This window comes from Onychomys torridus, chromosome 9 (assembly GCF_903995425.1).
Source record: "Onychomys torridus chromosome 9, mOncTor1.1, whole genome shotgun sequence".
Classification (NCBI taxonomy): Eukaryota; Metazoa; Chordata; class Mammalia; order Rodentia; family Cricetidae; genus Onychomys; species Onychomys torridus.
In genome coordinates, this window is record NC_050451.1 from 95,795,197 (window position 1) to 95,805,388 (window position 10,192).

Consider the following 10,192-nt stretch of genomic DNA (forward strand, 5'->3'; position numbering starts at 1 on the left):
AAATATGGCTAAGGTCGAAAAGTGTTTCAGGTTTGTATTTCCTAGTAGGAAAACACTATCTGAAGACCCTGATGGCAACCACTGTAAAATGCTTCAGCCACAGTTGATGCAGAAGGGTAGGGATAGTCTTCGACGCACCCCAGCTCTCCCGATGAGGTCAGAGGTACACTGGTTTGTATTATTGCAACATCCAGTGAGCTAAGCTGCTCTTCATTCAGCAAGGGCTCTATTTAACATTCCGCCTGACCTCCAAACTTGGCTGACAATTTACTGATGAAATTCATAACCTTAGGGTTACTCTAATATTTTGACATATTTGCTGGGTTCTGGGAGACATCCTGGAAAGCCACCATGACTTCTGGATCCTGCATGGCTGCAAGAACCTCTGGATCACTAAGCATTTCACTGAGTCCAGGCATTCCTGCCATTTCAGGCATGCCCGCTCCCATTCCAGGCATTCCTCCAGGGAAATTACCAGGCATCCCCCCAGGAAAACCACCTGGAAAAGAGCCATTTTGAGCTCCGGACTGTCTTCGGGCTTCTTCTTCCCTCTGGACTCTCTCATGCTCTTCTCGAGCCTTCTTCACCCTTTCTATCCTTTCTTTTATGTCTCGCTCTTCATACTTTCGCTCATATTTTCTCCGATGTTCAGCAAGTTTTTGAGCCTGAGGCATTTTGAACCTCTCTCAACATTGCACTGGCATCCTCGTCATAATCCAGCTTACAGGCCAGGGCAAGATCATGTGCGGCTTCTTCCCGGTGACCCAGGAGTCACTGTGCTTTTCCTCGCCATCTGTATGGCTGAGCTGCATCAAGGTTTATTTCAATGGCTCTGTCACAGTCTCGGATGGCAGCATTTGGCTTCTGTAACTTGACGAACACACTGGCTCTCTTGGCAGATAGGATTGCCAAGCAAGGATTTAGCTTGAAGGCATCAGTGAACAAGTCAATGGCTTTCTGCAGCTCACCGTCCGTTTAGGGCCTCAATGGCAGCCCCCTTCTTTTCATTGGCTTGATCCACCATCTCCTCAGTGACCTCTGCATTGTCATCTCCCATCTCTTGAGAGGCATCAGTGTCTGGCTCAATTACTCCCTCACTGTCAATTTCTAGATCATTCTCCTCACTTGACAGTTCATCCATCTTAATGTTTTCCTTAGTATCTCTTTTTTCTTCCTTGGTATTTTCTTCTGACTTAGTTTTATGAGTAGCAGGTGGTACTTCACCCCCCATGCTTTCCACTCACTCCCTCAGGAAACGCATTTCCTCTGTGTGCAGGACACTCGGATCCTGCTTACACATCTTCATGAAGGCCAGAAGCTTGCTCACTTCGCAAGAACCGTGGTCGGGAGATGGGAGGCTGGAGGCGGTGGGCGGCGGTGGAGACCGAGGCCAGGCCCAGGTGCGGCTCAACGTGACCAAGTTGAAGGGGGCGGCAGCCACAAAGCAGAACAGAAGAGGTTGGCTCAGCTATTGCTGGTGGGACGTCTATCGAGGGGAATAATATAAAATTGTGAACACTCAGGAGGAGAAACTGTGGTTGACATTTTCTTCACAAGGATCAGGAACACCTCTGTCATTTCCCCTACTTCTCAAATCTTTCTCGTTTCTCATTTTAAACCCACTGTTGTGGAATATTATTTTAATGTGTGCTACTTTTGTTTATGTTGCATTTGTTCAACTCTGTGAAGCTGTGTCATTGTGCCAGTCTAAAACATCTGATTGTCTAATAAAGAGCTAAGCAGCCAATATTGAGGCAGGAAAAAGGGTAGGTGGGGCTGGCAGGCATAGAGGATATATAGAAGGAGAAATCTGAGAGGAAGGAAGAAGTAGCCAGAGAAGGATGAGGACATCAGGGGCCAGGCACCAAGCTACATAGTAAGCCACAGAGTAAGAGTAAGATTTACAGAAATAAGAGAACAGGAAAGGCCCAGAGGCAAAACATAGATGGGATAATTCAAAGTTAAGGGAAGCTGGCAAGAAACTAAGCCAAGGTAAGGCCAGGCATTGATAATTAAGAATAAGCCTCCATCTATGTATTTATTTGGAAGCTGAGTAGTGGCCCCCCAAAAGAGCCAAAACAACCAACAACCCACTGTTTTCCTGGTTGAATTGGATATCTTTAAAATCTTTGTACTCTGATACTTATTAGCACTATCCAGTGATAGCTATGCCACCAGCTGAGTGCTATATTGTCTTGAAATTTTCTGTGCCAGAATTAGCCTATTATTTCTGTATGCAATTTCAATCCAATTCTTAGGACATAGATAGCATATAGATGCAGGAAGGTGATGTCACAGTCTTTCTTAACAAGGACATGCATGGCCCCTAGTCTAATTCACAATATTTTCGGCATTCAGAATCCTCATGAGTAAAGTCATTACTTTTGTAATGTAAGAGTCTTGTAATTATTGTTTATTGAGACATTCATCACAACCAACCATTGTGGTCTACTTAATAACACTGTTATGAATTTAATATCTTATTGTCTTTCTTTCTCCTTATGAAGAAATATTAGGCAAAAATATGTATTTTTTTTACAAAAAATATTTTAAAGCAGAAAAGATATATGAAGAATGCTGGTTTGAGTGTTCAGCTCACCAGGACAAGGAAGCTCTGATAACACATCTCAAATTTCAAAATGTCTCACCTGAAGCAGAAAACCAAGGAATGGCAGTTGGCTTTTCCCTTTCTTTCTTTTATTCCTTCTAAGCCTATGGATGGCTCTAACCACATTTATGGTTTCTTTTATCCTGTTCATTAGTTCCCTCTGAACTTCTAAGACATAAACATCTAGAGTTGTGCTTGAATTTCCCAAGTATGTCAACCTGACAGTGAAAACTTTTGTGCAATGGATTATTTCTGTAACCCCAGTACATGGGTGGCTAACAACTGAAGATTACAGCTGAGTTTGAGTCCTATTTGAGTGACATAATGAGTTTAAGCAAGCATGGACTAGATTAAGTCCTTACTGCAACAGGAAAAAAAGTAATATTGGTGATGAAGATTAACTGTAATTCATACAAATAACATTTGACATTGCTATGCACTGGTTGCTTTAATACTAAATAAAATAGCCTTGAAGAAAAGAAATATCAAGAAATAATAAAAGAAGAATTTATTAATACATTTTTAAAATGAATTCTTCAATGGGATAAAAATTTCATAAGTATTTATGCTACTTCTTAAATAGTTTTATATTATAAAAACTAGGAAGAAAATAAAAATGTACTTAATTTCACCAGGACTCTTGCAATAACTACTAGTTCAAGAAAACAAAAAAACGTATACTTGTGCAGTTCAGTCCTAATGGATACATCCCTAAGACAACTCCCTCACCTTAGGCTGAGGGAGGAGGCCTTGACACTACACAAAGAACTACAGGCAACAAATAAGGAGTAGAGAACATGATTAGGTTGTCCATTGACAAATTATCAGTTCTGACAATACACTTTCAAGGAACATCACATAGACTTAAGTGCTTATATTTATGAATATATATATATATATATATATATATATATATTTGCACATATAAACATGTATGTAAACAAAATTAACAAAAAGGAGTCCATGAACTTGAGAGTAAGGTGTTTATTTAAGGATTTGAAGCATGGAAAAAGACAAGGAAATGAGGTAATTATAGTATTATTTTTAAAAAAAATCAATATGCAATAAATCTAAAAATGTCAGAGTTAGCCAGGTGTGGTGGCACAGGCCTTTAATCCCAGCACTCAGGAGGCAGAGGCAGGTGGATCTCTGTGAGTTTGGCATCTACAGAGTGAGTTCCAGGACAGCTAGGGCTATTACACAGAGAAACTGTGTCTCAAAAAAAAAAGCAATATTTAAGTCAGCAAATGAGTTAATGGCCATTACAAAATAGATCAAAGTACTCTCCTAAACCATAAACAACACCTGCTAGGATACCAGGTGTGCTACTCACAGACCTCTCTCTCTGCTCCCCTAGAACCAGATTCCCAGTTTTGTTCCTAGTGCTGTTACAGAACACCAGCCAGAAACTGTCTGTCTCTTATGCCCACATGGCCTACGAATCTCATATACCTTCTGATCTTCCCCTCTGCACTCATGGGTATATCCCATTCCCCAAATTCAGCAGGCAGCCTCTGCTAAATCACCAACCATGCCTAGCAGAAAATTAGATAGGCTGACTTCAGACCTTGTCCTGTCTGGTTTCCCCAGACCCAATCCTCCAGTCTTACTTCTAGGGTTGCTGCACAGCAAGGGCTGCAGCTTTCCCTCCACAATGCCCTATCTCCTGTGGATCAACCAAACCATCCCCTCATAACCTCCCAGCCCCCAATGTGTTGTTTTGTCCTAGAACCCAACTCCAGCAGGTACCCCCTGCTAACCCAAGTGCCAAATGCGATCCTTCCTGGGCATCAGGTAGGCTGAATGATCCACACCTCTCCTACTGCTCCTGAGATCCATGACCCCTGTCTAATTCCCAGCTACCCTCCAAGTATCACAGAATTTCTCTTCTAAATTTTCCCCCAATTCATTCCAGTTGCCCAACATACAACACCAAAAGACATTTCCTGTTACCCCACCAGTTGAGCAGGCCAGTAACACAGAGAACACACAGCCATCACACTTTCCAAAAATCCTGAGAGGAACCAGAAACCAAAGTACAAAACACCCATTCAACCAAGACAAATCCAGAAATCCGCATCTAGACTTTTAATCATTCCAAACCAAATGCCAAATTTTCAGCATAAGAACATAACCAACAACAATTAGGGTAATATGTCTCTATTAGAGCCAACTATCCCAGCACAACACGTCCAGAATATTCCAGAATAGCTGAGCACAAGGAAAGGACCTTAAAACAACTTTTATGAATAGGAAGGATATTCGTAAAGATAAAGTGAATAAATCCATAAAAGAAATCCAAGAAAACAAAAGTGTAAAGCATGTTTTTTTTTTGTTTTGTTTTGTTTGTTTTTTCACCTGTGAGCCATTACCCCTTTGGAGATTAAATAGCCTTTCTAAAACAGAGAATTCTGGTGTGGTAGTTTTAATGTAATTGACCCTCATAAACTCATAGGGAGAGTCATTATTAGAAGATATGGCTATGTTGGAAGAAGTATGTCACTGTGGAGAAGGGCTTTGAGGTCTCCTACGCTCTAGCTATGTCCAGTGTCTCAGTTTACTTCCTGCTGCCAGGGGATCAAAGTATAGGACTCTCAGTTCCTTCTCCAGCACCATGTTTATACAGACACCGCCATGTTCCACCATGATGATATTTGATAAAACCTCTGGAACTGTATTCCACCCCATCAAATGTGTTCCTTTGTAAAACCTGCCATAACCATATCTCTTCAGAACAATAGATTCCCTAACTAAGTCATCTGGAAACAAAAAATTTAGGAATTCAAACAGAAACTACTGAGACAAGTTTCCTTAACAGAAAACAAGAGATATAAGAAAGAATCTAATGCACTAAGATATGATAGAAGAAATGAATAGCTTTGTCAAAGAAAATAAGACATCCAAAAAACTCCTGACACAAAGAAAATATCCAGGAAATCAGTGACACTGTAGAAAGACAAACCTAAGAATATATTTTTAAGAAGAGAAAAAGAAAATGTAAAAAAGAATAAGATGAAAGAAAGTGACAATTTCCAAGTTGATTTGGAGAATTCAAATATGTTTAAATAACATGAGAGATGAAATTAACTTAAATTAAATTAATATGAGTGAGAACACTCTATACAGCATGTTCTTGTCTTCCAGTTAATTTAATTAGATCAACATTAAGTCATAGACACAGCCAAAAAGTAATCAAAAGGACAATTTTAAATTGAAATGAAATAAAACACTGTGATTCAGGAGTATACACGTGGTCCAAATCAGTACTAATGTATGAATAAAGATATCCTACTGCAATACTTGAACAGAATACTATTTAATACTATTTTAGTACCTAAAATACTATTTGTATATTCTATAAATAACCAGAACAATGAAGGGCAAGAAAAGTTTTTAGGGAAAGACAAATGAAGAAGTTGAAAATCAAATTGTGGTTTAATCTCTCACATAACCAACAATAGAAGCAATGTTTTTAATTGAATATAAAATATTACAGGGGAAGATAAGTATAGAGTCTTTGGATACATGACATATATATTCAACACACTTTTGAGGTTTTTCTTAGAGACAAAATCTCATACCAATAAAACACACATTATAACAAAATATTAGAAGTAAACATTTTATATTTGCTTACAGCCTTATTATAAGTGAGGAAATCCTGAAAAGTTACAAAACAATCATTGCTAAATTAAAAGTTACATATCAACTATATTATTTATGTGTAGTTAGAGTTTTTCTGCCTGGCCCAGTCAGGACAAATCTCTCTTACCCGCCAGTCCCACAGTTGCTCAGACCCAACCAAGAAAGCACACAGAAACTTATATTGCTTATAAACTGTATGACCGTGGCAGGCTGCTTGTTATCTACTTCTTCTATCTTAAATTAACCCATTTCTGTTAATCTATACTTTGCCACATGGCTTGTGGCTTACCAGTGTCTTTACATGTTGCTTCTCATGGCGGCGGCTGGTGGTGTCTCTCTCCAACCTTCTACTTCCCAGAATTCTCTGCTCTCTTGTCCCGCCTATACTTCCTGCCTAGCCACTGGCCAAACAGCATTTTATTTACATAGAGCGATATCCACAGCATTTATGTACATGAGAAAGGATCCAAATTGGAAATAAAATCAAATTAATGAGAAAATATTCAAAATAGTATTTCTATTTTTTCCTTTAATGAGAGCTTTAAAATATACATGCATGTCATTTATTTGTGCTCTTCTGAGTTTTTATGTCAATGATCACTGAGTTAGTGTTTGTCTGACATATACCTAGTCCAAATTTAAATCCACAACATCACAAAACAACACATTTATAAACCAAATACCACATGGTATAAATATGAAGCTTTGACGAACCCTAATATAGTTTGGTTTGTTTGTCTCTGTACATTTTCCCACAATGATCTTGATGTCCCTTGCTCATAGAATCCCACTTCACCCTCTTTGACTGAACTCCTGGCACTTAGCCTAGTACTTGGTTGTGGATCTCTGCATCTGTTTTCATTAGTTAGTGGATGAAGGTTCTATGATGACAGTGAGTATATTCACCATCCTGATTACTGGGGTAGGATAGTTCAGTCACCCTCTCCACTACTACTAGTAGTGTAAGCTGGGGTCATCCTTGTGGATTCCTGGGAACTTACCTAGTTCCTGTTTTTTTCCTATCCCCATGTTGTCTCCCTTCTATCATGGTTTCTCTTTCATTGCTCTCCCAGTCTGTCCCTGTTCCAGCTCAACCATCCCATTCTCTCATGTCTTCATCTCCCATCCCCTAATTTCCATCCCCTTCTCACCCGCGGTTTACTTATGGAGATCTCATCTATTTCCCCTTCCCACTGCAATCCATGCATCTTTCTTAGGTTCTCCTTGTTAGCTAGCTTCTCTGGAGCTGTGGATTGTAGTCTGGTTATCCTTTGCCTTTTATCTAGTATCCACTTATGAGTAAATACATACCATGTTTGTCCTTCTGAGTCTAGGTTACCTCACTCAGGATGATATTTTCTAGTTCCATCTATTTGCCTGCAAATTCCATTATTTCATTGTTTTTCTCTATTGAGTAGTACTCCATTGTGTATATGTGTGGGAACTCATGAACTGTGGACCAATAGCAGTGGATCCTCCATTGGAGTCGACTATGCCCTCTACATAAGCAAGACAATTGTGTAGTTTGAGCTACTTAAGGGGCAATCTGACAATAGGACCCGGATTCATTTCTGGTGCTTGAGTGGGCTTTTTGGAGCCCACTGCCAATGGTGGGACACCTTACACAGTCTTGGTGCAGGGGCTGGGGGAGACTTGTACCTTCCTCAATTGAGTGTATCAGGCTCTGCTGCCTCCCAATGGGAGGCCTTGCCCTGGAAGAGGTGGGAATGGGGGGATGGATGGTAGGGGGAAGGCTGTGGAGGTAGGAGGAGGGAGGAGAGGGGAATCTGTAGAATCCCCCTCCCTCTCTTTCTTTCTCTTGTGTGGAGTGTGATTGAATGTGCAAATATAGTAAGTAAATTTACATGTCATGATTTTCAGTCCATCAGAGATTACAATTTTTCATTAACACATTTTTTTAGAAGGTTCATCTTATTTTCACATAATTTAAGACAAGACAATAAAATCTAAACCTATTATAGGTTATATGTTAGATATTGTATGTTGGATATTAGCTTATATTTGGTGAGGTTAAAGTCATGCTACATACTGAAAAAAAGAAAAAAATGTTCATAATGTGGCTGAAAGAGAAAGAAGTCAAGACTCACTATGAGCTGTGACAGTTCATTTAATTATGAGTCTAAAAATTGTAGCTAATTTGTGTAATGGTCTCATTTTTAGTTGTTTTTGCTTAATTCCTCCTTGTTATAAAATTATGTTTTAGCATTGGGCTTTTGAGATGGCTCAGTGATGAAGGTCATTGGTTTCTCTTGCAGCGACCCAGAGTCAATTCCTGTCACCCACAAGGCAGTTCACAATCTTCTATATCCCCAGTTCCTAGAGGTCTAAGGCCGTCTTGTGGTTTCTGAGGCACCAGGCTCACATGTGGTGCACAGGCATGAACGCAAAAGATAACCAAATGATTAAAAATAAATAAATATGTTATTATCTTCATTTTGTAGCATTTCAAGCTCCAGTCTGTACAGTTTCTTACATTTTACTACTCATTTATTTTATTGACAATTTCATACATGTATATAATATATTTTAACAAAATTCTTTCCCAATTCTGTCTCTTAAATTCTTTCCCTATCTGCTCATCTTTTAGGGCTGAAAGTTCAAAATCTCTATAAAAATTATAACATTGATTTATTTGTCTGTCTGTGTCTGTGTAACAGTATATGCATGCCACATTATAAATGTAGAATTAGAAGAACAATTTTTTTAGGATTGTGTCCTCCTATGAAGGTGGGTTTCAGGAAATATCAGGTCTTGAGTATTGGTGACAAGGAGACTATACTTATTCAACTATTTTATGAGCTCTGAATTAATAATCTCCTGGTGTAAATGTGTGTGCTTAAAATTGCCATTACTGTGGCAGCAAACAGATGTGTAATACAAAAAATCTAGTTAAAATGTAAACCTTGTAGTAAAACAAAATCTAGGATATTGAACTATGTGATTTCAAGTGTGTTGATTAAGTAACTTGTTTTGAACACAAAATGCTTACTTCCACATAAATTATTTTAAAATGACTTGCCTAGGTGTGGTGATATATTGTGTCCCCCAATGTATTATGTATCCTAATACAACTTTTCTGTGGTCAGAGAACAGAAAAACCACTAGATTAGACATAGAGGCCAGTCAGTGTTGGCACATACCCTTAATCCTATCAACCAAGTGGACCTCTGTGAATTCAAGGCCACACTGGGAACACAGCCAGGCATGGTGACATATACCTTTAATGTCATCACTTGAGATCTCATGTCTTTGCTTGGGAAGGATACACACCCTTAATACCAGGAAATGATGGCAGGAAGCAGAAAGGTATAAAAGGCATGAGGACCAGGAACTAGAGGCTTTTAAGCTTTTAGGCTTTTTAGCAGCAATTCAACTGATTTTGTTTCCCCTAGTGAAGAATTAAGTTAGTGCCAAAACATTTTGTAGGAATAAAACAAACAAACAAGAATGAGTTAAGTAAGCTATTAGTATATACAATTTTGACAGAGCAATATTGAAAAATAAATCAAATATACACTTCCAAAAGAATTGAAAATATGCTGATCATACACAAACTTTAGCAAGCACAAAATAGGGAATTATGCTAAAGCAAAATAAAATCAATATAAGAAGACTATTCCAGATGAATTTTAATACATAGTGACTCATATCAAAAACTTTGAAAATTTAATTCAAGGGAATAGACAGTTGCATTTAAATTTAGTTTCTTCAATGTGTTGATTTTGAAAATGATTGATAATATAGCCTCAAGAAGATAAATATCTACATGAATTTACAATGGCTTACTAACTTTAAGAAATTATATTGACCCTCCTTAAATATATATCATATTAAATATCAAGTTTTTCTGCTTGTATATAATTGAATAGAATTTGATTCATTTAAACTTTCTTGAAAATAATGATCTTATTATTTGAC

At 38.3% G+C, this 10,192-nt stretch overlaps 1 pseudogene; it reads right to left on the reverse strand.

Moving 5' to 3' along the window:
* Nucleotides 1–230: 230 nt before the first annotated feature.
* LOC118590795 lies at nucleotides 231–7,282 on the reverse strand (annotated as a pseudogene).
* Nucleotides 7,283–10,192: the final 2,910 nt, after the last annotated feature.